This window comes from Panthera pardus, unplaced genomic scaffold (assembly GCF_024362965.1).
Source record: "Panthera pardus isolate Hobbes unplaced genomic scaffold, ASM2436296v1 HiC_scaffold_15, whole genome shotgun sequence".
Lineage (NCBI taxonomy): Eukaryota > Metazoa > Chordata > Mammalia > Carnivora > Felidae > Panthera > Panthera pardus.
The window spans coordinates 56,987,848-57,013,650 of NW_026526710.1; the positions used below are offsets into that span (position 1 = coordinate 56,987,848).

General features: G+C 38.1%; 1 pseudogene; it reads left to right on the plus strand.

The window, feature by feature from the left end:
- The first annotated feature begins 1,604 nt into the window (after positions 1-1,604).
- LOC109276504 (cleavage and polyadenylation specificity factor subunit 5-like) lies at positions 1,605-25,474 on the plus strand (annotated as a pseudogene).
- The last annotated feature ends 329 nt before the right edge of the window (positions 25,475-25,803 follow it).

Genomic DNA, 25,803 nt, shown 5'->3' on the forward strand with positions numbered 1-25,803 from the left:
ACATGTTTTCATCTCAATTCCTATAGCAACCACCTTTTGAATCACTCATTCATTTGACGCCTACAGTATGCTTATTATTTTGAATTAAATCAGATAATGGATATGAAAATCCATTAAAACTAAAAAGGAATGACCTAGCATTTTCAAAGCATGTTTCACAATATAATAAATGTATAATATTAATAAATATTACATTTAATAAGGGTTGCCTAGTGAGTGTGAAGAACAAGCAAAACCACTCTGTGCATGAGGGTAGAAATCAGAATAGTGGTTTCCTGGGGGCAGGGCAGGTTAGGAGGAAGAGGATTGAGTGGCAGGAATCATGAGAAAGCTTTCTAGAGCGATACAAGTTGAGAGAGCAGACCTAGGCAGGCTGACTAGTGACTATGTCCCCAACATGGCCACAGAAAGAAGTTCCTGCTCAAACCTCAGAACAGCTCCTCCCCTTGAGTAACTTACGTTTTCTAAGAAAGCAGGCTACCGATTGATGCATTCTTCCGAAGTCTGAGGTGGGAGTAAGGGGAGTGTGAGAGGCGTGGAAAGTGTGAGTAGAAGAGGGAGGGCTTCTCTCAGGTAGGGGCCAGAGGCAGAAGCCCTCAACCCTGTCCAGGCTTAGAATGACCTGGGAGCATTTTACCCCTCCCCAAACCAATTAATCAGAGTCTCTGGGGATGGTGTTTGGTGCTAGGTATTTATATAGCACAGCAAGGCTGACAGCCAATGGTTCATAGGTGACCAGTGAGAACCGTTCTGTATACACTGAGGCCAAACATGTCAGAGATCCTCAGACACAGTGGTTCTTCAACTTCAGGTGCATCAGAATCTCCTGGAAGACGTTCAAACACAGATTGCTGAGCCCCACCCCGGGAGTTTCTGATTCAGTAGGTCTGTGACCACCAGGCCCAACATTTGCATTTTTAACAAGTTCCAGGTGACGCTGATAATTGCTGATCTGGGACCACACTTTGGCAGCCAATCGGCTGGGTCCACGACCCTTCCCCAGCCAATCGGCTAAGACCATGATCCCTATAAAACCTTTGTGCTTTTGAAACTCGCTCTCTTTCTCTCCGGTATCTCACCGCTGCGTCGGTGCAGGTAGGGGATTGAGCTCGGGCTAGCTTGAGTAAAGGCTCTTTGCTTTTGCATCGGACTCGGCTCCCTGGTGGTCTTTGGGGATCACGAATTCTGGGCATAACAGAAATATTCTAGATCGTTAGGGTTTCGGTTGCAGGAGAGTATCCACTGGTCAAAACTTAACCTCTGTATCTAAAAAGTGTATATGTTGCTATATGTAATTATATCTCAATAAAAAAGAGATAGCACAAAGATATTAAAAATATTAAATAGATATTTTTATCACAAAACTTCAAAAAGCTTCTATCCTGTTACTGCACATGAAAAATCTCCAAAAAGTGGATATAGCACCTTTTATCCATAGCACTCCTCACTTTTAAAGTGTTCTGAGATGGGTGTATTACATGGAAAGGTCTGTGCTATTATATAACATTTGTTTCTATTTTCTACTATTATGTTAGATTCTCCAAGGCAAAGACAGGTTTTATGACTGTCTGTACCCACAATACCTGGCATAAGACCCTATAGACATGTGCCTTGTTGCTGCTATTGCTGAAAATGATGCAGATAAAGACAATACAAGATACTACAATAAACATAAGGGTAAGTAATTTGCCCCGGGTCACGGGATCAGGACCATAGCAACCTCAGCCCCAAGAGGTATGTGTGGATTCTCTTGTGACAGAGGCAGGATGAGGGGGGATATTTTAATGTGAAGGTTCTATTTAGTAGCTCTTAGATCTCATGAGGTGGCTGCATTCTCTACTCATTTAGCAGATCATGCTGCCACTTTCTGAGAATTTACTCACCTTTAAAACACCCATAAAACATTCTGGTGCTAGGCACTGGGGAATCCACAGTGAATAAAACACAGCATTTGCCCTCAAAAAGCTCATGGTCTTGTGGGGGAGAGTGTTAAAGAGATGACTTAAAATGCAGCGAAGTAGAAGCAAGTGCTATATGAGCTCAGAAGAAGAAATAACTCATTCAGCTCTGGGACGATTTGAGACACTGATATTTGCCAGTCAGACACAGTAGTGGAAGACATCCCAAGCTGAAAGAAGATAAAGGTAATAAGGTAATACATTTGGAAAGGACCTTACATGTCAAGTGACTATAACTAATATGCCTTATGATCTTATACAAGTTATTTATCGTCAGCTTTTTCATCCCTGAATAAATATAATAGTAGTTTAGATGTGTTTAGTGAAGCTGGAACACAGTTTCTTGGCATGGAGACATGGTTGGATGAACTGGGGCCAGGTTGCAAAGCTCTTATGGATCCAAGAACTGTAAAGTGGTGTGGATTTTATCCCTCAGGATGATTTTAAGAAGAGTGGCATGACCACATATGTATATAGAATGTCACTTAAACCCATACCACACAGAAAATTCTATGCAGACTTGTGTTTTTTCAGTATGTCCCCGCCCCAGAGTGTTAGTCTTGTTTACCCAAACACATTGTAACCTACATGAGGATAAGATCCTTATCTCACACTAAGGTCATAGAGTACCCTTAATGTGAATTTCTTGATTATCTCTTATACAATTATCTGACTTACTACTAGACATCTTAATAACATTTATAAGGTTTAATACAATCATATGTTACAAAGCCGATGTAAGAAATCCTAGAGCACAGGGTTTTGTATTTTACACATTTTATGGAGAGAAGCTTGTCTTCATTTTCCAAAAGCCTTACATTCACCTCATACTTGCAAGTAGCTGGGTGGGTATCTCTCCATATGTATGGAGAAGTCTCTGGATGGTAAATTAGGAGGCTGTTGATTGTAGAGGTCTATGTAGAATTAGGGAATAGAAGCTACTATGTGCAACAAATCCCAGCTGAAAACATTAGAAGGCAGGGAAAAAGAGACATGGTGAGAGACTGAAAGTAGAATAAAGGAAAAGAAATGGAAATGATAGAGGCAACCAGGCTACAGATCTATTCACTGGTGAGTCCAAACTCTTCTTTGGAGACCACTGGATTTAGTGGTTCAGAGGCAAAAAATGAATATAAATAAAGTGAGAAAAATCAATGATGACTTTGTAGACTACTGAAGCCTTGACTTGAGTGAGTTATTTTGTTTTCCTTTGTTAATCTTTGCCCATAAGTAGAAACACACAACACAAACACTTGGACCCAGTGTATCTCAGCCCCTCTTTGGGTTCACAAACCCTGGATACTGCCCTCTAGACCACACACTCCCTCTCCTCCTTCACGAAGATAAATTTCGCATCAGCCCAGCAGTCAGCCATCATCTATTCTCAGGGGAAGAGTATATAGCATGACCTCCCTTGAAATATTAGCTCTATTTACACGGGTTTGCGTGGACCACATTACTTATGAGTCACCAAGGGGAAACCGAGCCTCCAGTAGATAAAGCGATCAGCACAAACCTCTGTAAATAAATCTGAAATTTCAATGAAGGTCATGCCAAGCCTGATTTATTCCTCAGCACCCTATGAAATAATGTTGACCAGGTAAGTGGTTTTCATTTTTTTCCTCCATCCACATAAGGGAGAACGTTTTAGCTCTAAGGAGCTTGTCATGCATGTAACAATGAGCATCTGGCTAGAGAGATAATACACCCTGAAGGAAATAACCTTTTATTATTATATTAGATTCTCAGTTCTGAAAGGCCAGGTCATATAGCAACAATTTGGTGTTGTTTTTAAATTTAATCTGGTGGTACAAGTTCTCATAACAAAACTTAATTGAGGAGCTATTGCTCTACAATAGAAACTATTTTTTATTCAATAAACAGAAATGGAGCGTCTACCTACAGGAATCACTGAGCAGAGCATGAGGTTAACCCGTATAAGGGAGATGAAGACAAATATGGCATGGCCGCTGAAGGCCTCCCTGTGTCTCCACTGAAAACCCCCAAATGTTCTCAGAAGTCAAGCAATGTCAATGGCATATTGACTAACCCGTCAATTTGATAAGCAAATAATCATTCAATTAATTTATATTTATTGAGCATTTTCTAAGGATAAGACTTTATCCTAAATATTGAGGGGATAAGAAATAAAATGAAAGCATAAAAAAATTTGCCTTAGAAGTTTACAATACAGTTGAATCCTGTTACAAAAATAGTCATTCTAGTGAGAAAAAAAATAGACAATCAAATTAGGTGGGTTTTGTTTCATTTTTTTGTTTTGAGCTCAAGAACCACTTATCCTTTCTGAACTGAATTTCCTACTTTTCCATCTGTCCTATTGTATATAGCCCATATGTGTAGCAAAAGGACTTCAAGACCCCAAAGAATTGTCCTTTAAGCAGGAAAAAAATATATGATGACCCTAGAAGATCTTAAGTGAATTGTTGAAAAAAAAAAAAAAAAAGAAAGTTCAGGAAGTCAAAGATAAGAACCAGACATTAATTAGTTCTTTAAAGAAGAAGATAAGATGCCAATAATGCTAGAAGTATGCATCACAATATGATTCTCCAGGTTTCGTAGGAACGTACAGAATGAATGGTAACAGCTTCTGCTTTCACTTCTGTCTCGAATCATGACAAAAGGTAACTTCAGTGTGTATGGGTGCCCTTAGAAACTACACCCTAGGAGAACAGGCTGTCCCTCTATCCAGTGTTAAAACACCAATCTCACTCATTCTAAGAAAACTTTCTTTGGTTCTCATTAAAACTCTCATTTATAGGCAAACAATTGATAAATTACTCATAAGATACTTCTTTCTGTTTATAAAGCATCCTTTTCTTAAGGAGTCCATTGTATACCTAAGATTGAAAAATCTGGATTTCCTTACACTCATTCTTACTTTAACTGATTTCTTCATCTTCACCCTCTCTTAAAATCTTCTCAGTTTTTCCAGTTTCACTTTTTTTCAAACAAATATTTCTTCCCTGGCAGCCTGGACTCACACCCTGTTGGAGAGAATGGCTCAGGTCTTTCTATCTGTGGTAACTCTGATCTCCAGTAAGGCATGAGCAACTGTTTTGGATAAGATACATATATGGTAATTTTGTTGGATTTTCAGTCTCTGCTTACAAAGGTTTCAGAACATTTGAACCGGGTAGGGCATTATCGAAAACCTGAGGGCCGCTCTTTGTCATGCTGAGGCGCTCGCCTGTATCTTGTGCCTTTTTTTCCATTTGATCAGGCTTTATGTGTGCTTTGATCCCGGCAAAACATAACAAAGATATTTTTCAGTTGCAAAACTCCAACTATATATTCACTGAGGGCAAAGCTAAAACCGTCATTAGGCAACAATGATGCTTTGAAATTCTGGCTGTAGAATTTTGTGGAGCATATTCTCCTTCCCCTTTATGTGAATAAAACTCTTTATAATGCTTCGTATTCACGATGCCTCCTGGTTTCCCTGTAATGCAGCCCTGCTTTGTTATTCCCTCCTTGCTGCTAAAGAAAAAGAGGACAAGAGTGACTAAGTAACTTGCCCAAAGTTATTCACATGGATTAAAATGAGAATATTAAAACTATTAGAAAGAATGCAATGAATGTCTTTGCAGTCACTGGGTCTTCCTGTGGCATGCTAATATCGCCTGAAATGCACACTCTCCCTCAACTACCACCTGCCAGTTCAAATTGAATCCTTTAGGGGCTAGATCAGGTCCCACCTCCTCAAGGTCCACTTCTTCCAAATCAACCTTCTATGAGCTTCTCTCAGATTCACCAATGAATACAGGATCAAGTTCTTGAGTCTATACTGTATTTCTGTCTATGCAATCCAAATTGGTAAAGTCTTAAGGATAGTAACATGTTTCTTACTTCTTTTGTACACAGTGATATTCATCCTACTTCGTGGCAACAATAGTAACAATAATTATTTCATTAGTTGACAGAAAGCACTAGATTAAAGTCAAAAAGAAAGCATGAACTTATGTTGCCATTAATAAGCTCTTGAAAAACCTGAACAAGCTAAGATTCAGTTTTTCAATCTATAAAATAAAAATGGTAAATAACATGCTTTCTGACAGTAATTATAAAACTAAAATTCTATGATTCTGTCATTTTACTTGCACACATCCTTTGGGATGCTAGAAGGGGAACACATTTACCACTCCTTTTCCTCCTGCTTCTAACTTTTATCTGTTATGTTCCTTCAACCCTGACCCAATTAGATCGGCATTTTTAGAAGTAGAGTGTAGACAGGTGTTACTGAATGAAGATACTGCTAGTCTATTTAACTGGACTATACTTTAAAACACGTATTTTAAATTGACTAGAGTTTTTAAAAAGGAAGTTGAAATTGTATGTGAAAATGCTTAATAATTGAAGGAGGAAAAAATTGTCACCGGTATTATTCATCCTCTGATGGACAACACGTTCAATTTGACATTATGATATTTGAGTTTTAGTTCAACCCGTTATCTAATTAGGTATTTGATGAATTAAAATGGTCTCTAATGTCCCTTCCGGGACCAACACTCTAGTATTTGAGAGGTCTGATGGGCCTCTCCTACCTCCCTTAAATAGCTCCATATCTAAGTTTCCAAGACCCTCCTTTCCCCCATGGTAGTGTTCTCTTTCTCCAAGACATGCCCTCCTAAAACAACTTCCAATGGGTGACCTATTCTACTAGCTTCCACCTATGTTAGTCTTACCCACATTTATCCCAGCTCTTTAGAAACCTGCTACTGCTTTAAATACCTGAGGCATGAAGCAAGCTCATGTTGTCCATTAACATGCATGGATGAGAATACAGGATCTCTTCGGAATCTGTCCAACATGGCAAAAGCAGCTCCTGTCAGATCAGAGGAAAAAGTGACCCATATTCCCTTGTCTGTTGACCAGTCTCCTCAATTTTCAGCAGGTACCTGCTTTTCATTATGATTTGATATTTTACAAATACCAAATGATACACCAGCATTAAGGAAACCAACCTCACAGGACTTTTTGCCAATAATTTTGAATCAGCTAAAACTCTCATCTTCCATATAAAAGTGACAACATGGCATAAAGAAAGTATTGGCAGAGACCCAAAGCAGGAAGTTACCTTAACTGGCCTCAGTTTCTTTATCTATAAAGTGGAGTGGTTGTGCATGCCCAAAATTACAGGAATTACCTAGTATCTTAAGGTAGATCGAGACAACAAACTATCATGCAGCCATTCAAATCAAAAGTACATAAACTGTAATAAGATGGAAAAAAATCTAATGTTAAATAGTAGTAGAAAAATATTGTATTTTTACTTCAGTAACTATACAAATACATATGTGTATAAGTAAAAAACACTACACAATAAGTGAGAATCATTTTAGAGTGGTAATGAGTGATTTATATGGATAACAGCTTGAATAATGGTGGACTCTTCAATTGACAGTATGGTGGTTAGAATGACTGCTTAAGTCTCATCCAGCAATGGAATTCTGTGATCCTTTTATAAATACATTCATGCCAGGGCACCTGGGTGGCTCAGTTGGTTAAGTGTCTGACTCTTCATTTCAGCTCAGGTCATGATCTCACAGTTTATGGTTTCAGGCCCCACATCAGGATCTGTGCTGACAGTGCAGGGCCTGCTTGGGATTCTCTCTCCCTCTCTCTCTGCCCCTTCCCCTGCTCTCTTTCTCTGTCAGAATAAATAAATAAACTTTAAATACATTCATGCCAACATGCTTAGCAAGTATAAATGGGGTAAGGAGCTTCTCATCAAGATAAAAGATATGTAAGTATTTTAAGTATGGAAAAAATGCCTTTATGAAAAAGGATGGCTGAAATACTCATTTATTTCTGTAGTTTCAAAACAAGGGGAGATCTTTTGACTCTCATCTGAAGTTTTCCTTTAGCCGAGGAAGGATTAGGCACCCATGGTTCCTTCTACATACTTTTTTTTTTTTTTTTTTACAGATAGCAATTACCACATTCCACAAGGACTATCTTTATGTCTCACTTTCCCAGGAAACTGTGACCCCATGAAAATAAGAATGGGGCTTTATTAATTTTTGAGTCCTTCAGAACCCAATACAGTGCTTGGCATACAAACAGGGGCCAAATTAAATGTTGGCTTGAATGAACAAATAAATGAGAGAAAAGGAGTAGTTAGCATTCTTCTCTTAAAAATAGATACTATAGCCACTCAGGAATTAGTGTTCCATCCCAGGACCAGTGGGCTGGGTTGTTGTTGTTTTTCTTCTTTTTGTTTGTTCCCCCCCCCCCCCCCCCCGCCCAAGCCATCTTTATATACACAGCCCACTGGGCTATCTTCTTGTTGCCAAAAAAACTACAATTTACTTCACAGACCCAAGGTTTGCCTGACCAGACTCATTAAATCTGATAATGCTTATTGTTTTAGTCATAATTGCTAATAAACCACCTTTGCTCATATTGATTTATTTCTTACCTGTGCTCATCTTTGTAGAAGGTTTCTCCCAACCCCCTTCACTCCCACAGTGAAGACCATAAATATATTGGGGAGCATATTGGCTCTCTGATCTTCTTCAGAGAGAGAAACTATGTTTCCTAAGCATACTGATACACCATTCCTACAAGTCCTTCGGGGGTACCCAGGAAAGCAGTTCTAGACAGAAGTCCCTGTTGGTGTCTGGATACAGAGGCATATATAAAAATAACTTGTTTTTTTACTTGTCGATGTTGTTTATTTCACAACTGTTTTCTCATTATTCAGAATACTCCCCCTGTGTACTCTGTCTTTAAAAGTTCCCTTGCTACTGGCTCCTTCTAGTCAACATTAAATATGCCTAAAGTCTGTTCCATCCAGACATCTCTCTCTCTCTTACTTCACCAGTCAGTACTTTAAAGTGTTGCCCACAACCATTGTCTTCACTTCCTCTCCCCTTCCAGCCCCTCCTTACCCCACTGCTCCAGTGAATCTATTCTTCCAAAGGTCAGTAGATACAGTACCTGGCCTCTCTGCAGTGGCGAACATTGTTTCCATTCTACTGAAACCCTTGTGCCCACTCTCCTTGGCTTCTTTGGAAACCCCATTCTTTGTTTTTTTGTTCTACCTCTCTAGCCATTTCTTCAACGACTTACATTCTTTTACTGCACTTTAAATATTTGGGTTGTGTTTTCATTTCCCTTCTCATTTTACTTTGTCTTCCTGGGAGAATTCATCTATTCCTATGACTCCAGAAGTTCCTGTGTGCTGATGATTTTCACAGTCCAGCCATATCCTTCTCCTGAGCTCCAGAATCATATAGTGAACACTTCCATTTGAACATCCTAGAGGCACCTCAAATTCAACATGTCAAAAAAATGAACTCATTATTCCACTTCCCCAAATATGCACCTCTTCCGTATTCATAATTTATCTCCATAAAAGATAAGATCATCTATCAACTTACCTGAGGCAGAAACCTGGTAGTCATCCCCACTTTTCTCCTTTTTCTCCTTTTACCCTCCTCCCACTTCAATCACCAAATCCTGTGCTTTTCCTTCCTCTGTGACCCAAACCCATTCACTTCTCTCTATCTCCACTGCAAATACATTAATTCAGTTTACCATCTTTCTTCACCTAGGCTATTTCCTTCATTCCACCCCTACCCTTAGAAGGTATAGTAGAATGAAATCTGAAATGATTCATTACTTTATTCTCATAGTCAAATTATTTTCATTAGCCTAAACATGTTTCAGTTCTATGTAGTTACTTTACCTTGATCTTCAGATTGCTTAGAGATTACAAATGAGGCTAGATGCTCAAGAACATCACAACAGTGTCTTTTTCCCTCTGCCATCCTTAATTTTGAAATTGGAATTTATCTTTTGTTTCATTCACAGTCTCATTTCCTTCATGGTATGAATCAACCAGAGCTCATAATGCAGAAGAGTGTTACAAGCACTTAGGTTACAATGCAGCCCATTTGCTTAGGTTATAATAATTAATGTGTGACTTGGGGTAAGATATTTAATATCCCTGGGCCTCAGTCATACGAGGATATGAACAGTGTGTACCATAAAAGATTATTGTGAAGACAAAATTTGTTAATAGAAGTAAAGAGTTTAGGCCTGGCACATGGCAAACTATGTTGGCCTTTCTCATTATTGTTTTAGTTGGCTTATTTCTTCTCCTTGCAATTTTCCTGAGCCTACTGCTCATACTCCACACCCAGTTGCCCTCTTTCTGTCACTAGGAACACCCTTTTAGGAATCCCTCCTTTTCTTCAGGCTAGCCTCACACCTGTACCCAAATGATGGCTTAATGACCTTCCCTTTAGAAGGGAGGGAAGAAGAGCTCAAGAACAGGAGTGACTACCACAGTTACAGAGTAAGTTAATGGCAGAGATGGAACCAGATCCTTGTAGCTTATAGCTCATAATTTCTCTGGTCTCAGAGAAAAGGATGGCTGTCAAATGATGGCTCCATCCTGCCATGGTGTCTACAACTCCCATCATTAAAAAGACTTCCTAAAATATCCTGGAGAAACTTTCTCTTAGGAAGTCATTCCCACTGTTTTCCTTCCATTCCACTTCTCTCTCCTTCATTCCACAAAGCACCTTATAATTATATCAGAACTTAGGGCAATTCATTAAAATTAGTTGTTTCTGTGTCTCCTCTCGCCATCCCCCTCACCTATCCACCCAGCCACCCAGTAGCTTGTGAGCTCTGTAAATGGAAGGACATCTCATTAATCTTTAAATTTCTAGTGCCCAGCATGGGGCCTATCTCATGGAAGATAATTCAATAAAAGTGTATTTTATGAATTAGTAAATATATGCTCTAACTGGGTCAAAGAACAAAGTATTTGAAAAATGGCAACATCCCAAGGGAATGTTTTAGATGATTTTACACAAGCCAGAATACATCAGAACTCTCATGAGTTTAAATCCAGAATAGCTGGTTTTCATGGCAGGACACTTTCATCTGCAAATAACAGAATACCCAACTAAAAGTGACTCAGATTTTAAGGGTACTATTTATTGCTTATTTCACAAGTTCAGAGGTAAATAGTCACTCACCATCGGTGAACCAAAGGAGAGAGGGCAAGGGTGTGAAAAATCCACTTTCTCTTCTGTGAGGCATAAATTTGCCTTATCAGGTTTTTCCTCTCCTGCTTTTAAACTTCTGTGAAACTTCCTCCCCAAACCATTTTAATTTGCTTCTATTTTATGCCCATAGACCATCTTCCCAAGTAGATGTTAAGCTGGTCAAAGGGAAGAATAGTGTCTTCTGCATATTTGCATCTGTCACTGAGATAATTATTATGCCCTGATAGGCACTTACAGCTTAGTCATTGTTTGAGTAATTAATTGATTCAAAGTTCTACTCATGTCCTGCACACAAAGGATTTCCACAAAGAATAATACATGTTCCCTATTATGGAACACAGGTTTGAAGTGGGGAGGGAGTGTCTTCACTTGCTTATCCAGAAAACGAACCCAAACTCACTTGCACTTTCTTGGTTCTCTGAAATGTTACTGCATGAGTCTATGATAGGATTCATTTCAGATGAGTTCCTCAGAGTCATGCCCTTATACTGTCAACATTGCCACAATGTTGTCCGGATTGAGTTGAAGCTCTGTTGATTTAATCCAGAAATTTATTTCTGACAGACAGCTGGGTAGCATTTGTCACTGTGTTCTGAATCCAAAGTCAAAGAGATTGAGAGTCAGTGTCATCACAGTTTGGGTGGTAGTGAACCACAAACGTGGTTTATTTCCATCATAAATTGTTATTTGTTGCTTTTACAATGTGCATAAAACCATAGGCTAAACAACGGGAATACTTTATACATTTTACAAATAAAGACGTGAACACTCTGGAAAGAGTACTATGTTTTGGTATCCAAGTTTCAGTATTTTATTAAGAGGGCCTATTCTCTTTAATCTAGACTTTTTCCTCATTTATATCAGCCAATGGAGCAAAAAATAAATATATGTGCCATCAAAACTCACCCCCTTCCCTTTGCACATATTTAGCAGAGGACGCCGTTCTTGGCCTCACATCTCACAGATTTCTCTGACAGCCTCAGCAGGAGAGATATGTGAGACAATCCATAAAAAATGTAGGGCTGGTGTAGACATTCTGTCAATGAACAGAAAAGTAATTCAGAGCCCCTGTTATAATTAAGCTTTCTATAATATTTGCCAACTAAAGTCAATTTGGAAGTAAAGTCCCCATGTGGAGAAGCCAGAAACTCTAAGTACATCCCCAAACAATTTTTTAAACTATTGGCTGTTTCCTAAACCATCACCATCACCACACATTATTTAGGGTGAAGTCTAGCCAACCATTTCTATTTTACTTCACTTGAAAGATGAATTAACTTGCATGAATCAAAGAAGGGGATTGCAACTTCTTAATTTCCCAGAACTCTGTGAGGTTGATGTCCATATGTAGGGTTAATCAACTGTTACAGCAGATGAATCCTGGATCAATCAACTTGAGATAAATTCACTATGTGATTGATTATTTGTTTTGTACCTGGTTGTCCCTAAAGGATTTAAAGTAGAATTCAAAAGTGTACATAGTATAATACAGAGCACATACTGGAAATGGAACACAAATTTGTCTCCAAACTTCCAAGAGAACTACAATAAAAAAAAAAAAAAAAAAGGAAGCTAGCAGTTACATCACTTAATGTTTGGAAGATAAAACCCAAGCCAGGTTCACAGAAGAAATTGATTCTTCTGGTACTAAGAACAGAGTCCTCACAGAAAAACCCTGTCATGCAGCGAACATCTTTTTTAAAAAACACATTCACATTATGAAAGCATTAATGGTTTTCATAAGACCATTTCCTAGAAAGCCTCTCAGTGTGCTCATTGACATGACACTAAAGTTCAACACAGTGATAGCATTTTCCGTGGTACTGCCATTACTTGTGTAGATAAGTTAGGCAATAGAACAGGAAATTAGCAAGTAACATTTGTTTATCATCTACCAGGGTAGCCTGCTGAGTCATTTGCATTATATTTTAGAGGTGGGCAATAAAAATTAAAGAGATCTTTCTTTTTAAAAAAATACTCTAAAATTAGGGGACAGATGGGCTGTTACTTAGAGTGCTCTGGCTTTTTGAAAATCTTCCTAAGATTTCTTGGACCCAGAAGCTGTACCTATCTAAGCACCCTGAAGTAGAGATATAATTACTTAGAAACTTTGGCAGGGGAGGGGGGGGGGGAGAAAAAACCCAAAAACCGATTTTCACTAAAATGGCAGTTGTGTCTAAATTTATATAGTCTGGCTATGTCATCGACCAAATCACTACATAGTTTTCTTAAATTTCTATTCCCTCTGCCAATACATTAGCTTCTCCCAGGGCATCAATTACTGCAAGCGATTTTTTGGAAAGTATTCAAAGGCAGCTACCCTAGCAGTTCAGTGAACTGTAGCCATCCCCCAATGCAATCTGTTATTTCTACAACCCCTACATGTGTACTAAATTTCACCAAAATCTATCAAATATACAGAAGATATTCCTCTTTGATAAGTTTGCTCAGCTTCCATTTTGTCTCAAGATGAATGACTGTGTTAAAAATAAGAAATAAAGAGACATCTTGATATCCTATCATAAGGTATACAATTTCAGCAAAATAGGTCAATGTAGAACAAAGCCATATTAAAACAAAAAGTTTCTGGAGGGTTGAAAGAGAGCAACTACTCCAGCAGAATGAAAAACCCCATGAACTACCTACTGATAGAACGGCACACCTTTTATTAAAACTTTAATGAGGGGCGCCTGGGTGGCGCAGTCAGTTAAGCGTCCGACTTCAGCCAGGTCACGATCTCGCGGTCCGTGAGTTTGAGCCCCGCGTCGGGCTCTGGGCTGATGGCCCAGAGCCTGGAGCCTGTTTCCGATTCTGTGTCTCCCTCTCTCTGCCCCTCCCCCGTTCATGCTCTGTCTGTCTCTCTCTGTCCCAAAAATAAATTAAAAAACGTTGAAAAAAATTTAAAAAAAAAAAAAAAAAACTTTAATGAGATTGTGCACTCAAAGCTCTCTGGACTCAAGCTAACTTTCCTTACTGTGTAAGAGCCCATATTCCCCTCTCTGTGACCTACACACACCCCTTACTATTCTCAGGGGAAAAAAAGCCTGTGGTAGAGTGTATTTTCCAAGAGGGCTGCAGCAATGTCTCCTATCTCATGTGTTTTTCTGCAGAATGTATTCTTCTTGCCCCTGAGAGGTGGAGTCTATTCTCCACCCCCCTTGAATCTGGATGAACCCTTTGAAAGTTTTGATTGATAGAATAGGTCAAAGTGATGTCGTGATTCTTCTTGTCATAATCCTTAACTGAGCCGTCAAGTTCCAACTCCTGCCTCTTGCAGCTTCTGTAAGAAGTCTATGCTACTCTGATAGATAGGCTCTTGGAGGGTACTGAGACACAAATGCCAGCCATTTGGACTTCCAGTTCAGTTGAGCCTTCAGATGATCTGGTCCCAGCTATTCTCTGAAGACAACTGCTTTAGATACCCTAACAAAAACTCCTTAGGAGAGCCTGGTTACCCCACAGAACCACGACAGAAAACAAGAAGTTGTTTTTTAAACCACTAAGTTTGGGAATGCTTCAGAATAAGTCAAACTCCCTAAATATCCTTTCTCTCATATCTGTTCCAAATGCTTGAAATTCTTTTTTTTTTTTTTTTTAAGAGAGAGAGAGCAAGAGCAGGGAAGAAGGAGAGGGAGAGACAGAGAGAGAGAGACAGAGAGAGAGAGAGAGAGAGAGAGAGACCCAAGCAAGCTCCACGCTGAGCATGGGACCGATGTGAGGCTCAATACAATGCCCCTGGGATGATGACCTGAGCCAAAATCAAGAGTTGGATGCTCAACCAACTGAGCCACCCAAGCACACCACCAACTGCTTGGAATTTTATTCCTCCTTATTTTTGCCTTTTAAAAATTTCACTCATGGGGTGCCTGGGTGACTCAGTTGGTTCAGCGTCTGACTTCGGCTCAGGTCATGATCTCACAGTTCCTGGTTCAAGTGCTATGTCAGGCTCTGTGCTGACAGCTCAGAGCCTGGAGCCTGCTTCAGATTATGTGTCTCCCTTGCTTCCTGCCTCTTCCCCTACTCATACGCTGTCTCTCAAAAATGAATAAATGTTAAAAAAATGTTTTTAATAAAAATAAAATAAAATAAAACAAAATAAAATAAAATAAAATAATAAAAAATAAATAAAAATCCCACTCATCAAAAGTTGGCTAATTCACTCCCTCTACCTAACACTAACTTCTCTTTCCATTCTAGGCTCATAATAATTTTTCCATATCTGTATTCTATGAGTTTCCACTATCATAGGATATAGAATACACACTCTTCATTCATGGATTCATTCATTCCAGAGTATATATTGAGTGCCTCCTATGTTCCAAGAAAAAGTGAATGCAATGCAGTGCCCAACTTAAAAGAAATTAATGACTGAAGGGGTGACAGATATAGACAAAATGGAGGCTCGGTGATTGTGGAGCTTCATAGAAACACTGAGAACGGATGGCAGGAAGGCAAGGGGTTAGAAAATACATGAGCTCAGCTTGAAGAAAAAAGGAAGGATGTTCCCTATAAAAAGAACCACATACACAAACAAACTTCCCAGTCGTGAGAGGCAATATCGTACTTCTGGGAAGCTACCAGTACTTCGGTATTACCTAGATGCAAACCAGAAATTTTAGAGTGGCTAGAAGACTGAAGAAAAAGGGCATATATTAGAGACAGATTACAGACAGACTCCTGTACCATGGTAAAGAACTGGGATTTTGCCCCCACAAAGACCCTAAAGAGAGCCTTAAGAGTGGCAAGGTGAATGCCAGGGTCAGATCAGAGCTATAATTTATTTTCTTGGCATATATATGGAGGGTAAGACAAGAGGAGAGCAAATCTGGAAACAGAGTTCAATTAAGAATCTGTGGTAATAGTACATCCTAGAGATGGCAAGAAATTGCCCAAGGGCAATGGCCATGATCATGGGAAAGAGAATTAGTCTAATCCAACTCCTGCACTTGTAAGAAGGAAAACTAAAACCTCGGAAGGGTAAGAGGTTTCCCCTATGTTCTAACAACAAATCGGGAAATGTTGACATTAAATTCAAGTTAACTGATTCCTCACTTTCTCCATTATATTAAAATGATATTTCCAACCTCCCAGATTATTTTCTCTTTAATAAAGTGATCAAGTACTCCATTTTTATATTTATATCTTTATATTTTTCATAACATGTAGTGCTGACCCTTATATATAGTGAGTGCTTGAAAGTATTTGCTGACTTTAACTGATGCTTAATTCACATTCTGGTGGCGTAGTATATTCATGTATACCATACTACTGTTATTAATATTCTTTTCAAAAAAAAGTTATGAATGTGTAGCAATTTGTAAAAGACATTGTTCTGATATAAAGAGCGGAAATTTGGGTAGCAACAATGTGTCATGGTATTTTTTTTTATTTGAGAGAGAGAGAGAGCATTAGCAGGGGAGAGGGGAAGAGGTAGAGGGTCTGGGGAGAAAATCTTAAGCAGGCTCCATGCTCAGCACGGAGTATGACTCCATGCTTGATCCCATGACCCTGGGATCATGACCTGAGCCAAAATCAAGAGTCGGGTGCTCCACTGACTGAGCCACCCAGGCATCCCATGTAATGGTATTTTTAAGAAAAGTATTTACTCATGCACGTTTTCCCCTTCTGTAAATATGAATCCTATTCCTCTGCTAAAGACCACTTAGCACCAACTTCAGAGAGGTCTCCCCTGATCCCCCAAACTCACAGCTATCTGCAAGTAATCATGTCTTCTCAAGCTTCCATGATACCAAACGTTTAGGGTACCTTAGAACTTTATCAATTATTTCTCATATTTTTCTAAAATTGTTTTATAAATGTTGACCTTGTTTTCTCAAATGTACCATTGTGGGTTAGATGGGCAGTGAACACACTTGCTTCTCCTTTTCATTGCATATGGTAAGGAAACAGAACATAGTTATAAATACTTGACCAGGCAGTTTATAGGAGTCTTGAGCTTGCCCTTGCCCTTACTATATTTATAAACAAAGACACATTAAATAATTATAAAATAGCATTTAAAGGAAATAGGCATGATGGCAAAATGAGGAAAAAATATTTAATAAGTTAATATAGTATTTTCTTGTACTTATAGTCTAGTTAACTAAATGATAATAAAGTCTTTTGTTTAAGCTGTTTCATAAGCATTATGTCCTTTACCTTAGAAAAAGATATATTAAGGAACACAGAGTAATTAAAACATATTGGAGCTATATATAAAGGATTGAATTACCAACTTTATTCTAATCAGTCAAGGCAGACTTCAGAAGTAATTGTGTGCTAACATGAAGTTTTGTAGAGTGAAATGATGTTATTTTACTTGGTCTTTGTCTATGAGATCTATAAAGAACGATGTCTCTCCAAGGGAATACACAGGATCTTGAAGATGTCAGAAGATGATTGCAAACCTCATGTGGAATTCTGAAATGTAACTAAAAGTAAAATGAAGACAAAGATGATTTTCTCCAGTACCCTGAATCTAGAAGAAAATCATTGCATCATTTTCAGCAAATAATTAATTTTGATTTCTTATAAAGGGACTGCTATAGAACATGTAGGAGTCAGCCAGTTCCATTGTCTTCCTCCTTTTCCTCACATACTCACTCATGGTGACTAACGAAATGAGCCAATAATTATTTTTCCCCTTGCAAGTTCTTCTCTGCATAGAGTGGGAGCTCATCTAGCTAACCACTGGGGATGGCCAAAACCAACAAATAAAATAGAAGAGGCAGAAGACTGGATAGATCACAGAGGTATGTCATAGGTCTTTTAATATAACAATATTTTTAAATAATAGATCATGTTATAGTTCCATGGGCTCCTTTGCTACCACGAAAACAAGGATTTCCTCTTGTGCACAGAGTCCAATAAAAATCAGGTAGTAGATTTCCAGTACATGAAATATACTCTACTACATTTTTCCATGTTTTTTAATTCAATTTTTATGGGCCTCTGTGGCTGAAGGAACTATGGCTAAAGGAACAGGGTGTGCTGGGTATTTTAACACAAGCTGATATATGCTCACAGAATTACAGCGATGGAATGGACCATGAGAATCAATTTGTCCAATCTCCCTCATTTCATAGGAAATTGAGGTCTGGAGCAGTTCTTCGCAACTATGTACATATGATGACAACAGAGAAAGTGGACACATTTTTATGCAACAATAGGATTATCTGTAAAGGCCAATCATAGCTAAAGGCAACCATCTGGGGGCACCTCAGGCCTGCTTGGCCACCAAGAAGGCTATGGGATCATTATCTCAGCACATCTATAACCCATTCACAGTGCTTCGGGTTGCTAAGGTACACATCAAGGGGGAGCTCTGGTCTAGAGTACATATACTCAAACAGCAGATTTATAAGAGTAACATCTGAATTTCTAACTCTCCATAAGGTACTTGTATTGTCTTGGCCAATTGGCCAGGGGCAATGGTTAGAAGTAGGATGGTCCACACTAGAGTTGACGTGATACAAATCATGGTTGTAAGAAATTTCTAGCTATCTTACATATACTTAATGTCTCTACTTTTCAGATCCTTCCAAGATCTCTGGTCTTAGAAAATGGAAATGTAAATCGTTGCTCTATCCCACTCTTCCCTCCCCACTCAATAAGGTTTATAGTAACTAAACAGAGTTGTGATTTTTAGAATAGAAGAAATATTAATGTGAATAATTGCTACAAGTTCCATACATGCATGGGCACACACACATGCACGCACGCACGCAAGCACTGATGGAAGTCTATTCTGAAACAATTAAAATCCTATGATGTTGCATGGCTCTCACTTTAATTTTTAAAAATTCATTTCAACGTACCATTTTCTTTAGCACTTAGGCAGAGGCAGGTTGCTTCCTGGGTCTGTGGGTTGTCGAATCTCCACCTCAGTAGCCTTCCCTAGCTAGTCTCAGAAACCTTAAAGGGCATCTAAACTATTTATGAACTTTGTGCTTCATCTGATTAAAACCTATATGAACCATTCTTTATTTTATATGGCGCTTGCGGCAGTGCCAAAATCAAAAACACCAAGGTAACTGGGCAGTGGTGTTACTAGCATTCTGTTCATTAGCCCTTCTTCTCCATCATAACTGTTTCCACAATGAGTTCTTAGCTCTGAAAGAGACAGGGAGAAAATACACCTGCTTATGAAATGTTTTCTTGTATATTGCACGCTTGAGAATGTAACAAGATCCTTGTCATTCCATTAAAAATTACTACTTTAGTACATTCCAGGTTGAAAACAAATGACTACAGAATGATTTTTCTAAACATTTGGAAACCTTGCTTTTTAAACAACTCCACTTCTGTTTCACAGAAAAAGCCTCAACTATTTATTCATTTCATTTGACTACTTTTTAATCTCAGTTTTTATGAGGACACTAATGACCCTCACAGATTGTTACCCTCCAGTGAAATAACAGAGCTTTGGCAGTGGCTGGATTCCAGTTGAAGAGTTCTGAAACTCACTGTAAATCTTCCTGTTTTGTTGTTCTTCAAACTAGGCTTTGCCATCTGCCTTATGAATTGAATTTTTGTTGCAGTATTTCACATGGTCTAAAATATGGTTATTGCCATCCATAAACTGAGGTTCCTGGAGAGTATTAATTAAGTCCAAAATATTGCACCAATGTGCACAGTGAAATACAACACAAATGTCATGGCGTGACCATCATTATAACCCTCTTTGCATTCCATGATGGCTCCTCTCTCAAAAACCCGGAGACAATTTGGTTGTAGCAGCCAATGAAGTTAAATCTGAAGACTTAAATTCAGGTGTATGAGATAAATTGAAACAGATCTTATTGCTCCCAAACACTCTCTTGGAAATAATGGCATCTTGACATTTTATCAGTCACTCAAGCGGTCATTCTCAGCAGTATCAGCCGGAGCTTGAAGGATAGAGCTGTAAAGAAAGGACTGTCAGCCATAAACATTCCTCAAAACCATGAAAACCACAAATGAGAGCTTAAGTAATGGAGGACGCAATACCCTTGATATTTCAACAATTACCTGCAACAACAGGCTTTGTTCAGAACCGTGGTCATTTTTTCAAAAGCTTTACTTGTCAGGCCCAGACTGGGGTAACTAGAAACAGAAAAGAGAAGAGGGAGGAGAGAAAAGGTGGATCTGACATCCTTAGGTTAAAAAGTGAACTTAAGTTCACTGCATATTTAAACTTATGAGAATTTTTCAGCAGCAACAAACTACAAAAAAAAAAGAATAAAAATAAAACCACTGAAGATTGAACCAAGGACATTAATATTATTAAGCTTGTGGTGAAGCTTTGAGATCATTAGAAAGGCATTTACACTGCTCAGCTGTTTCCTGTGTGGCCATTCCTGATGTCAAATTATAGAAGAGAAAAATAGCAGGGAATGCATTGCAGGGAAGAGAAGGTAGTAATGGATAAGAATGTAAGTATGGGAAGGCAAAATGAATTTAACTTCATTATACCTTGGGAACATATCACTGTGTTGTGGAAGAAGAAAGACTAATTTTAAATGGAGTTGGTGCTATTATCTTGGCAATTGGGACCCAAGAAAACGAAATGAAATTGAGTATACACCACAACCGAGTCACCCAAACTCAAGAGACAGCAAACGTGGAAAGGTTAAATGTCCTAGAAATTGCATTTGTGGAGTTTCTCAACACAAGAGATTAATGGTTACTCAAAGCAATGGATAAATATTAGCTGAAGACCATTAGCGGGGGGAAAACACATCAGTGCATCACAGTTCTCAGGGCTTATCAGATCAATTTTAAATAGGTTTATCTTGGACTTTTCTAACATTTAATGAGGAACAAATTGTTTTGTTTTGTTTTGTTTTTCTGTTTCCTCTACCCATGTTGACTTTTTGATATTACCTAGGAGAGAACAATTAAAATAAATGGGTCTGTGACAAAGTGTTAATTTGCTTGTCTCTGAAGCAATTGGAAAGGGTCATTTTATGATTGTTTCCTCCTATTACACAGTTTATCATAAGTATTTAGATTGACTAGCAGATTCTTTAGATGCGAAAAGAGTTTGAATGGTCATTTGGCTGTTTCCACAGACTTCATATAGCACCTACCTAAACAATCTCAGACTAATGAGAATCTGCCTACTTTTCGGTAGCTCTCCGTTCGTGTTAATCAAACTGTCAGTCACTTCTCTTTATGTTTAACAACAACAAATGAAAACAAACACAAAATATATATTATTATCTATCTGGTGCCCATCACTGGGCTAAGTGTGAGGGGAATTTTAAAAAATAAATAAAGCCCAAATCCTTATCTTAAGAAGTTTAGCATCTAGTAAACCTAATTCACTCATATGAATATAAGTCCATTTCTTTTGTTTCTAGGAAAAATAGGGGGGAAAGTGCAATTATTTTACCAATAGCCTCTTGAATGCATACAAGAAATACCTAAGTCCAAAGCTTCCTGATTAGGCATTAACAAACCACTTGGAGGAAACCAGAGAATAGTACCTAAAGATTGTAAAGCTTGAATATCAGCTTTACAACTTGGGGTTCTGTGCAATCAGCTCTTCTTTGTCTCTTAGTCCAGGTTTACTTGGTTCCCCCACCAACTACGTGGCCTGCTTGATCATTCCTTGTGAAATCACAAAGACTTCTATATATGAATTTGCCTCTTAAATTTTACTGTACTCTTGTTTGTTTTTACTTTCTTTTTCTATGGTTACACTCCCAAATTCAATAAGGACTTTGCAAGACCTATCTAAATCTTTTGATAAGCAGCAAATAAAGCAACACAAATGTTCAAACAAATGGTTCAATTTTGAAGTAGCAGGTGACATTTCTGCTTCCTTCAATGAACCATGCATTTCATCTTTATTAAAAGAATCTCTCCTTTTATTCTATGTCAGTAGCTCATAATAAGGCATCAGTAGAGTAGTTCATAAGCACTACTATGCTATGGCTTGGCTGACCTGTGAAACAACTTCGCATGATCCCAATATTTCTCTTTGTGAACAGTACACCCACATAGGACCTGCAATGTCACAATAAACGAAATAGCACAGAAGACCATGTACACTTTTCATATACTGAGGACTATCCAAAGTTGCAAATCTGAATACATTTGTTGTCTGAAAGCAAAGTTCATGAGTAAAGGAAGCTTTGAGAAGATTATTTCATGAGAGAACAAAAGACAAGTCTCCTCTAGTGATCAGAAAAGAGAAGAAGTGTGCATAATTTTGCGTGTTAAAAAGTTAAAAAGAGAGCAAAAATCTCACATAACTTTTAGGTCATATTTTGCTTTTAATAAACATTTTTCTATCTAGAGTCTTCAAAAGAGTGACCAATATCTATCCTACCCTTTCAGCTAGAACATAAATGCCCTTCGTCCTGCTCATAACCAAACCAAAACAAAACAAACCTATGAAAAGCAACAGTTGTTCTAAAAATTGCTTGGAGCCCAATTATAATAATTGTTATTATTTTTTATTATTTTAAAAAAGAAGAAAAATGCATATCTAAAGGGCAATGCAGTTAGCAGGAAAGATGACAGAAACTAACCTGGAAAGGTAGGAATCCAATAAGAAAGGTAGACAGCAAGAAGTATTTTGAGACAGAAAAGGAATTTAGCTACTGTCTATCAACCCTCACCCAAACACAAAGGACCAATGGATAGGGCCTCCAACTGTACGGTATTTCTGGGCTCACCCAAGCAACAGGTTAAGTGAAGAAACCATCTTGTTTCTCTATTTCCTTCCCCGCTTCATGTCTATACCTATTTTTCTTTCTTATTTATCTATTCAGCCAGACAAGTATGAATGAACTAACTTTTAAATTTCCTATAGGAGTAGCAAAGATGCAGGATTCTGTCTTTATGCTTAAGGAAATTTGCCTGTAGATGGGGAGTGAAAATTTATATTTGTATTAATAAGTAACTAAAAAATAAGTAACTGAAAATATAAGTCCTTGATTCTTCCAAAAGAATTTGATAATTAAGAAGTTCTACAGAGAGTGTCTAGCTTTGCAAAGAAGGGCCAAGACCTGAATTTAGAAACAGGAACAGACAAGAGCTGAATTTTTTGCATAAGAAAATGAGGGAAGATACTGGATTTTGTTGGGATGGGGGTAGAGAATGAAGGAGAAGGAAAAAAAGAGTCGTCCAGCAATTTACAGAAGTGGGAGAAGGACTTTTAATGAGAGACACTGTAATATTTGATTGTAAGATTTTGCTTTGCCAGGATATAGACTCCATTTCTCTCCTCAAACTTTCAGTAAAGTCTGCAGAATGCAAAAAACAAAAGCAAACAAAAAACTGGTATTTTTGTGTAAATGAGAAAAATGGAATAAGACCCATGCTTAGATAGAGGCCACAGTGGAAACAAACAAAGAGAAAACACAAAAGATGGTAAATCTGGAATTCAGAGAAGGCAAGAAGCTGGAGCCAGTTACTGACCTTGATGATAGAACCTGCCTTCAAAAGGCTGAAAATCTTGAGAAAGGCAGGGAACAGGAATACAGGCCAACCTAGATTTTAAGAAAGGAGACCAAAGCTGACATCTGGGTTCTCCATGTAACTAGTCACATGAGGCTACCATATGTCTGTGTCAAATATGTAATGAACACCAGAACGTGCTAGAGAGAAAGTAGAAATAAAAGTAGGCAGAGAGTCAGGAAAGGATTTTAGAAAAAGTAGAGTTCAAAGCATAAGCTTTGACCTGATCTCCCTTGCTAATGTAAAATATGACCACTTCGTTATAATGTTAACACAATGTCATTTGGTAAGCTGTGTGTTGGCTTCAAAGGTTTTGTAAAGATACCCAAAGCCCATAGGGACTGGTCATATGTAACCCAAATTTAAAAAAAAAAAAACTGAAGAAAATAAAATTTCTTCAAAGGATCTCCCAGGAGAGTTCTAGTTTTCTTTGATCTTTTCAGCTAGGGTCTAATGCTAGTAGTGTCTTTCCTATGAATTCTCAACATAGGAAATGTAAAGAATGCAAACTTAGAATCCCACTTGCTTCTTATGTGACAAGAGGAATAGCATAGTTGTCAGATGTCTTTGAACTCACTTCTGACATGTCTAATGGTGTGACCCTGAGAAAGTCATCTGACTTGTCTGAGCTCCAGTATTACCCTCTGTAAAGTAAGGATGAAGGCAGCTACTTCATAATGTCATTAAGAGAATTACGAGACCTCATAGGTAATACACTTAGCACAGTACCTAACACACAGTAAATATTCAATAAACTGAAATCTTTATTTCTATAAATAGGAGTTCCTATCATAAGCCACTCCAATGTAAAATTATTTTCTTTTAGATGTATATTCATTCATTTTTACAAATATTTGAACTCAATTGTATTATGTAGATGTTAAAGGAACTACCAAAAACATAATTTTTCCACCTTCTAAGAATTTGCCATACACACCACATAATATTCTTTAATACAAACAAATGTCATTAAATGCCAAAGGGAGTAAATAGCATATACCACAGTATAGAGATTTCACTGTGTCTCTGAAAAAAAAAGGAAAGATTATCAGAAAAAAAATATTTTCAGATCAGCAGAAAAAAATGTATTGCTCATGCCAACTTAGTAGCTATTTAATTCAATATTTTGACACTGTTACTGGGTCAGGCAAAGGTCCATCAATAAATCAATAAATATTTAATGAGCATCTACTATAATCAAAGATTATTGATGCTTTAGGGTTAATGGTGGTGGCACTGCTGAGCAGAATGCAGAATACCACTGCCAGCACAGGGAAAGTTTCTGGGCCTCTCCCTTTCAGCTCACCACCAGCTTGAGATTACCAGCATGTTCATGGTGATACCTAATTGCAGACTGCTGGCTACAAAAGGAGAGGAGCGGGCAAAAAGGGGTGGGGTGTCAACCAGTTTGGCAACAAGTACATCTAGCCAACCAAGCCCCTCCCCCTGGGGTGCCCCAACCACCTGTACCCTCTTACTAATTATACTTTTGGTATAAAAGAGTACCTCTATGAGAAGGATAGCTTTGTTGTAGCTAGGTTTCATTGCATGGGCAAGGAATTTGATAAACTTAGAAAGAGGAGGGTCGTAGAAGGGGTTCTGATTATGCATGAGTATTGGCTGGCCCATGCATTACTGCTACAGCTAGGAACAACTTTCTTCAAATTACCAAATGAAGTGTTAAATTTAACCCAGGAGAAGAGGTTGAAAGACTAAAATGCTTAATGGCAGAGATACCAAGCCCTGTAGGTCATTGATGACTGCATTGGTAACTGGCAGAATCAAAACTGGCAAATTTTGAATCTCATCAATATCCAGACTTTTCTGCACATATTACACAACCCAAGGAGCATAAGAATTTGTTTTTGGTTCAGCTTCAAAAAGAAACCTTATATGCGGTCCCTAAAACTGCAGCTGGTAGCTGCACCATTGTTTGAACTGTATGATGATGCCCTGGGATAAAGACCCATCATTTCTAGTCTCCCTTGGCTTTGGGGCAGGTTCAATTTTATATACAACTGAATTTCTGAATGATGGAGAAAGTTGCTCTGTGAGAACAGCTGTACACAGTATATAATAAACATGGTAGAAGAAGTGTTTTGGGTTTTTGTTTTGTTTCATCTTTTTCCCAATCCCTAAAATGCCAGCTACTATCCACTGTTTGAATAGTAAAGTTAATATAAAAAACTAGACAGTGGTGTAACCAGATGTGAAAATATTTAACTTTTTGTTCTGTATTTTTTGTATATTAAAGAAAGTGGACTCCAAAAAATTTTTTTCTAGCATACCATATCCTCTTTAGGTATCAATGTATTATAGAAACCTTAACCAAATCTTATGATAAATACACT